Here is an 8,756-nt window from a genome sequence, read left to right as displayed (position 1 = left end):
ACGCAAGGGCTCCCCAGTAGAAGTCGTGACCTGTGCCCCAACCTATCACTCTCTCGGCTGACAAAACAAGCCCTTCCGTATATGGGGAACACTTTCAGTACGAGCGGGACTCTCGCCTTCTCTCAACTTATGTACCTGGTTGTGAGTCACAATCGCGAAATGGTGAAACTCTATAGCGGCAGCAGCAGGACGCATATCCATTGTCGAGCCCAATTCTTTTATAGGCGAAGAGCGTTTGTTGTATATTGAGGACGTGGTACACAAACGGGTACATTAACGATCAGCCTCGGAGATCGTAACAGGTCAGTGTGTATGTGAGAGTGGTGGCATGAGGTCTTCTACTGATAGTGACAATTTATGTAGGATAAGCAATATACCATAAACCACAACATACTTTATCGTGGTCAGCTGAGTGGGCTGAACATATTGTTCATCTTCCAGGCCACGTAAGCTCCGAATTCGCCACCGCCACCGAGGTTTACTCTGAGTACCTCGCTGCAGGAGTAAAATGCACCAAGCAAGGCGGGGCAGCAGTTAAGAAACTGGGCTCGCGTTTGGAAGTCTGGGATCAGGAATCTTAAGTCTATTGATGTTTTCCAGTGTTTTATCATCCATTGACGGTATTTCTGGGTCCTTTAGAAGTCACGTGTCTATCATGTCCTCCTTGCCGTGTCCGTCGACAGCGACTCCATCAGTCGTTTAGTCCGTATTGTGGGGGGTTCGGATGTGGCTTGCAAAACTGAGATTTGGTTTGAAGATCCGGTCGCACGAAGTGCAATACAGTTGCCCAGTGGAGTTATACATACAGATGTAATTAGGCTTGGGCTTAGATTTGCGGAGCTTTCGTCTTTCGCCCAGATCCTTTAGGCGGACATACTCGAACTGTTTCACACTCTTGTGCACAGTTGAGCGCCACTCTGATCGGTGCAATGCAAGCTCCTCCCAACGTTTGCTCGGAATGCCACAGGCTGTGAGGTGGCGTTTGATGGTGTCTTGAGCCACTCCATCTCAGTTGGTGTTTCATTAAGAGAGCTTTAATGCCAGACAGTTTCACGCGACGCAAAATCTCCGTGTTTAGAACACGATCTTCCCATTTCATGCGGAGAATTGATCTCAGACAGCGAAGATGAAAGGTGTCTAGCCTCCTAAAGTCAGCTTTATAACAGCACCAGATTTCCAAGGCGTAGAGTAAAGTTGGTAATGTTATTGCTTTGTAGACCACAATTTTAGTTTGTAGTCTTAGATCATGTTATTTCCTTACTCGGTGATTCAGTTTGCTGAAACCTGAGGCTGCATTAGCTATACGAGATGCAATTTCTGTTGTCAGGCTGTTCTCGCTTCTAATTTGCCTACCTAGATATTTAAAGTGTGACACGTTTTCCTAATGTTTGTTGTCCAACTTAATACTGCAGTAGTCTGTATTGGAACCCCTAGGTGGTTGTTGAAGGACTTGCGTCTTGGTGATGCTTATTACTAAACCAAATCTTCCGCAGGAGTCATTTAGCAGGTTCATGTATGTTTTGAGAGATTTAGGAGAATTAGCCATCGTGCATACGTCGTCTGCGCAAAGAATTTCTAAGATTCATATTTCATTTGCGCGACTTTTTGATCTGAGGCGAGAGATGTTAAATACACTTTTGTCTGTTCTCAAGTCAAGACCCATTTGACCACTGCAGGCTCTGGTCGCGTCTATCATATCACCTGCGAAATAAAGTGAGAAGAATGCGGGAGCTAGTATACAGCCATGTTTTACACCGCATGTCACGGGAAATTGGTCTGAAAGCTCGTTTTCATGGCGGATTTTTGCCATCATGTCTAATCAAGTTAATAATTTTGTCAGGGCAGCCGGTTTTCTTTAGTATAATCCAGAGAGCTTCCCGTGGGACTCAAAAAATAGTTCAAATGGCTCTGAGCACTATGCGACTTAACTTCTGAGGTCATCAGTCGCCTAGAACTTAGAACTAATTAAACCTAACTAACCTAAGGACATCACACACATCCATGCCCGAGGCAGGATTCGAACCTGTGACCGTAGCGGCTGCTCGGTTCCAGACTGCAGCGGCTAGAACCGCACGGCCACTCCGGCCGGCCGTGGGACTCAGTCGAATGCCATGTCTACAAAGCACATGATCAAAGGCTGATGCTGCTCTATGCTTTTCTCTTGCTATTGTTTGACAACAAATATGACATCGACTGTGCCTCTGTTCGGGCGAAAGCCACACTGGCTCTCTGGTAGCACTTTTTCTGCAAGGTGCGTTAGCCTATTGTTGTGTATGTGAGCCAGGACTTACCCTGCTGCTGAGAGAAGAGAGAGATTCCCCTGTGAGAACTGCAATCAGAAATTTCACCTTTGCCTTTGTGAATCTTGCAAATGCAGCCATCTTTCCAATCTTGTGGAATTATTTCGTGCTCTCAAATCTTTGAAATTAGAACAAACAGTGGGTTCGCAGAGAGATTCCCCTGTGAGAACTGCAATCAGAAATTTCACCTTTGCCTTTGTGAAGCTTGCAAATGCAGGCATCTTTCCAATCTTGTGGAATTATTTCGTGCTCCCAAATCTTTGAAATTAGAACAAACAGTGGGTTCGCAATGTTTGGTCCACCATATTTATGAAGTTCTGATGGTAAGTTGTCTAATGCTGCTGATTTCTTATTTTTCAGCTTATCCAATGCTGAAATGAATTCACTGAACGAAGGGGCAGCAGCAAGTTGTTCATCAACTGGCAGGCCTTCAAGTGATTCAATGTATGGAATATCAGTCGTCTGATGGTTGGGATTAAGAACGTGTCTATAGCAAAAATGGTTCAAATGGCTCTGAGCACTATGGGACTTAACATCTGAGGTCATCAGTCCCCTAGAACTTAGAACTACTTAGATGGCGGGCTCGATCCAGTCGAGTTGCTCACTGATTCCAACCCCTCGCACCTGTTCACGACAGTCCGAGATCAAATGCTCCGAGAGCTTATGTCCCAAACGTCTGTTGATGCTGTTCATAGGCCAGTACAAGGTCACCGAGGCGTCGCCGTCATGTGCCACGCCCATGCACTCCATTCGCCGAGGCGGCAGAGGCGTATCTTTAAGGGGAGACGTTCATGAAAAAAACACACTTTTTAAAAGATGCACCAAATCCACAATGTTGAAGATACGGCAATGAAATTTTTTACCATACTTTATATGAAATTAACATTTTCTGTTAAGTTCATTGGATTATATATATTTAACATTTTTGTGGAATTTAAAAATTTTAGTTTCAAAAAATTTTACATGCACTCTTTTCTCAGAAACTATTCAAGAGATTTCTACGAAATTTTCTCGGTGTAATCTCTCTGCAGGAAGGAAGCTTCTCTCATGAGGTTTCTTTGAATATATCGAATAGGAGAATATTAATAATTTTTAATTAATGTTCTGTAAGTATAATATAAAATTCATGCAAAATTCCAAGCACTTTTTCACATATCTCAGCTTACGTCCAGAATTTTAATATTTGCTCTTGAGGCATTTTGTACAAAATTTCGTAATTCTAGCCTTCATAGATTCTGAGAAAAAGGTACATTAAGTTTAAAAAAACATAATTTTCAGGAAATAGAATTTAAAGTTCAACCTAACGATTTTTCTTACATCAGTTCTTCAGAAGGTCCTATATTGATACTCACGGACTTCTTTCTCTGCAAGGCTTCTCTTTTGGTTTCTTGTTTCCTGTCATCTTTCTTTTACCAGGTCTTCGACTGACTTTTCAGCTGCAGAGAGGCGCTACAAATCTATTTTTCTCAAGATGTCTTGACTGAAATGTCCTATCTTAAAGACCGTTCTCTCTAATACTTTCATCCTCCCTATGTTCCCATCATAAAACACAAAACCAGCGTACAATTCTGACAACTGTAACAGATGAAATTATGGCCAAACAAGAATCTCTTCTTCAGAAACAAAGCAGCTGGTTCGTTATTGTCTTTTAAGATACGAAACAGTCACATATGCTCTACAAAACCAAGGAGTATATGTAACAGCCTTCTAGATCTATCCCGTGCAAGTGTACTTGAAAGTAATCCACGGAATCGTTGTCCACCGGGCTCGTAATGACGTGTGTCTTCAAAAACTAGCCGTGGCAGGAAGGTGGCGTTACACATTTCATTGTTTTTCAGGCAGTTCGGATGCAATTACATCATTGAAGCTTTGGGAACTTATTGTCTATGAGTTCCACTAATAAATAAAAATAAACGGAAAATTGACATTTTTGGTCAGTATCATGAACGTCCCTTAAGGCCTTCATTAATCGATCTCCTCACACGGGCAATCTTGTAAAAAGCAGACAAACGGCTGCCAGATGACATGGTCCAGGTGGATGGTAACAGACGCGTGCAGGACGCCTGGGTTATGATGGTCGTAACACTCGGCGAGGCGACCTTGCTCAGGCAAGCATCAGCTGACACCGCTCAAGTCGCCCACGATAGCACTGTCGCGTAATAACTGGTGTGCGTCAACAGGCTTCCCTCATTTTCATTTGATATTTGATTAGAAAAAAATCAGAGTCAGTATTTTATAGTTCGTTATTACAACAACGATACTCTCAAACAACTTGAATTATTTGTTTTGCTGTTCTTAAGATGTGTAGGCATATGTCAGTTCTTTAATTATATGGGACAAACAGAACGGGACTCGTCTGACAAGTGTAAAATGTCTTCGCTCATTACAGTAATACCTAATCTAAGCAACACCTTCGTTTTAATATGAAAGAATAAAAAGAAAAATGTGTCGATAAGATTTGGGCATCAAATGATGTAGTGTTTGACAAACACAAGCCTTCGACTCCTTACAGAGACAGCGAAATCGATACAATCATTTCATTAGTTTCTAGTTATTGTAAATAACTATGTTTAATCTGAAACTTCCTTACAGAATTTTTCTAACGATTTCAATCTTTGTTACGCATTAGTTAACATGTCATATACAAATTCGAAAGGCAAACGTCCCATCCTGTCGATGAAGAACTCGTTAGGCATAGAACGTTCAAAATTACAGTTCCCTGTCCTTCAGAACATCGTTTTTCAGGTAGATCGCTTCGAGTGAATGCTTGAGTGGCTCCAAGCCCGAAGACTTCTTTCATACTTGTCAAAGTGACAAGTGTGCACAATCTAGTGACATTGATGAAAACAGGACAGTAAATTCTAACCTGTCTTCAGTTCTCTAGTTGCGTGTAAGGAAGTGGGTAGGGAAAATGGTTTCTTTGTGATTATAGTTTACTTAGACCGAAATGATGCAAAAAACCCTCTTCGGCCTGTAACTTTTTCTTTCTTATTTGCGTTCTCCGTTCTGAGAACAGAAAAGACAGCTGGGATGAAACTGTTAGCTATATTTAAAAGATGCTGGTTAAGATATTTGATAATTTGCTCCCATTCGTATTGAGTGGAAAGGGCAAAAGCTACAACCACATACATAACACTCTGCCGGTCGCTGTGGTCGAGCGGTTCTAGGCGCTTCAGTCCGGAACCGTGCTGCTGCTACGGTCGCAGATTCGAATCCTGCCTCGGGCATGGATGTGTGTGATGTCCTTAGGTTAGTTAGGTTTAAGTATTTCTAAGTCTAGGGGACTGATGTCCTTAGGTGTTAAGTCCTATAGTGCTTAGAGCCATTTTAATTGCTCCAACGCAATTCAAATCGCGCGCCAAAAACACGTCAACCAATGAGAGACTGTGCTCGACATCTATTGAGCATCCCAGAGAGCATACCAGAGTGCCCCAGAGAGCATCCCAGAGTGCCCCAGAGAGCTACAACACCAAGAAGAATCGCTTCTCGGCTTTTGGCAAGATCAATGTGTAGTATTTGTAGCCCTTAAAAGGGCAAGGGCAAGGGCAAAAAGAACGAAAGGAGAGCGGTTTCTAAAACTGCTCAATTTGTTCTTATTCATGGTCCTACTTTGTTTTGTGGGGCGAGGTTAAATTTTTCTTTAATGAAGGTATCTTCTTCCTCTAGTTTGGGTAACGGATGGCTGACTGTAGCTTTCGTTGACTGTAACAATGCAGGTAGAGCAGGTTTGGAATCCTTTGATAGCAGAGAAATCTTAGCATACCGGACTCTAAAAATCAAATGTAAAAATCCTATTCAATGAGAATTTGTACGGTAAATTGGTATTTACCAGTTTGCAGTCATGGCAGGTTCCTAGTGAAAGTGATGAGGGAAAAATCTTTTTGACGTAGAGGTCATTCGAGAGCACTAGTTTAGTTGTAGTATAATGAAGATAGGAATCAGCTTTAGTCTTTCCAAAGTAAGTGTACAGAGGGAAAGAGATTTAAACTGCGCTCATCCGGAATAGTTCGCGCAGTCCTAATGTAGGTGACCGCAGGATCACTTCAACTATGTGTATGACGTATTCAGTGTGTGTTGTTTGCGGATAAATATCGAAATTAATAAAAGTGAGAACATGGTACACTATTCTGACACCCACACCATTGATTAGCGAGTATATTAATAGATTTTAAACTTAATGTTGTCATTCGTTGACGGATCTATGCTCTGACTCTGTGTTAATAAATCGGCAGGGAGAGGTTTGCTATTCAATCACAGCAAGTTTCAGATGTTCAGATGTCTGTGATGAGATCACCTTGCTGCATAATTTATCTTTGTGGTAATTTCTACCACTACCAGTTTCGAAGCACTTATTTCGTGATCGAGTGTTATCGTTACTTAGGCAATAATGGCAAAGGAATAATGCGATGCACTCAGAGAAAACCTCTAAGTTGGTCTGAAAGCACGTGTGTGTGTCTGGTCGACATACTGCAAGTTTGGGTGCAAAGGGGGATTAATTTAGGGAGGACAAGGTGGGCGTCCTTCGAACTGGCACAGATATGGCACTGATATCTGTAAAATTTTGGCTATAATACATTGGAACATATTGCACAACATCGTAAATCACCTTGATTTGCGAATAGTTTTGTTTGAACGGATTTTTAACGTAATAGTGTGACGTGGGTTTCGTGTAAAACGATAAACAGGAATAGCGTCCCACCTAAATTCTGAGTTTTGAACTGTTTACGGCCAATAGAAATACACTCCTGGAAATGGAAAAAAGAACACATTGACACCGGTGTGTCAGACCCACCATAATTGCTCCGGACACTGCGAGAGGGCTGTACAAGCAATGATCACACGCACGGCACAGCGGACACACCAGGAACCGCGGTGTTGGTCGTCGAATGGCGCTAGCTGCGCAGCATTTGTGCACCGCCGCCGTCAGTGTCAGCCAGTTTGCCGTGGCATACGGAGCTCCATCGCAGTCTTTAACACTGGTAGCATGCCGCGACAGTGTGGACGTGAACCGTATGTGCAGTTCACGGACTTTGAGCGAGGGCGTATAGTGGGCATGCGGGAGGCCGGGTGGACGTACCGCCGAATTGCTCAACACGTGGGGCGTGAGGTCTCCACAGTACATCGATGTTGTCGCCAGTGGTCGGCGGAAGGTGCACGTGCCCGTCGACCTGGGACCGGACCGCAACGACGCACGGATGCACGCCAAGACCGTAGGATCCTACGCAGTGCCGTAGGGGACCGCACCGCCACTTCCCAGCAAATTAGGGACACTGTTGCTCCTGGGGTATCGGCGAGGACCATTCGCAACCGTCTCCATGAAGCTGGGCTACGGTCCCGCACACCGTTAGGCCGTCTTCCGCTCACGCCAAAACATCGTGCAGCCCGCCTCCAGTGGTGTCGCGACAGGCGCGAATGGAGGGACAAATGGAGACGTGTCGTCTTCAGCGATGAGAGTCGCTTCTGCCTTGGTGCCAATGATGGTCGTATGCGTGTTTGGCGCCGTGCAGGTGAGCGCCACAATCAGGACTGCATACGACCGAGGCACACAGGGCCAACACCCGGCATCATGGTGTGGGGAGCGATCTCCTACACTGGCCGTACACCACTGGTGATCGTCGAGGGGACACTGAATAGTGCACGGTACATCCAAACCGTCATCGAACCCATCGTTCTACCATTCCTAGACCGGCAAGGGAACTTGCTGTTCCAACAGGACAATGCACGTCCGCATGTATCCCGTGCCACCCAACGTGCTCTAGAAGGTGTAAGTCAACTACCCTGGCCAGCAAGATCTCCGGATCTGTCCCTCATTGAGCATGTTTGGGACTGGATGAAGCGTCGTCTCACGCGGTCTGCACGTCCAGCACGAACGCTGGTCCAACTGAGGCGCCAGGTGGAAATGGCATGGTAAGCCGTTCCACAGGACTATATCCAGAATCTCTACGATCGTCTCCATGGGAGAATAGCAGCCTGCATTGCTGCGAAAGGTGGATATACACTGTACTAGTGCCGACATTGTGCATGCTCTGTTGCCTGTGTCTATGTGCCTGTGGTTCTGTCAGTGTGATCATGTGATGTATCTGACCCCAGTAAAGTGTCAATAAAGTTTCCCCTTCCTGGGACAATGAATTCACGGTGTTCTTATTTCAATTTCCAGGAGTGTACATCCACAATTCCTGAAGGTTTATAATTTTTTTTTCATTTGCAACAATTAAGAAATGGGCGACAGAATAAAGATATGTTTCTACTTATCTTGAAGATGACGCCTGTCAAGGGCACCAAAAAACAGGAAATATACTTTAAATGACTAGAAAATGCATAACACGAGTTTGGAAAAAGGCGTAAGATATAGTTAACACAGAAGTCATATAATATCAACATAACGAAGGGTGTGGAAAAGTTTACATGAGGAAGTAACCGTGAGAAAGCTTTGCACAAATTGGGTGCCGCATTTGA

The sequence above is a fragment of the Schistocerca cancellata genome, chromosome 2 (genome assembly GCF_023864275.1).
Source record: "Schistocerca cancellata isolate TAMUIC-IGC-003103 chromosome 2, iqSchCanc2.1, whole genome shotgun sequence".
Lineage (NCBI taxonomy): Eukaryota > Metazoa > Arthropoda > Insecta > Orthoptera > Acrididae > Schistocerca > Schistocerca cancellata.
Note: the sequence above shows the minus strand (reverse complement) of the source record.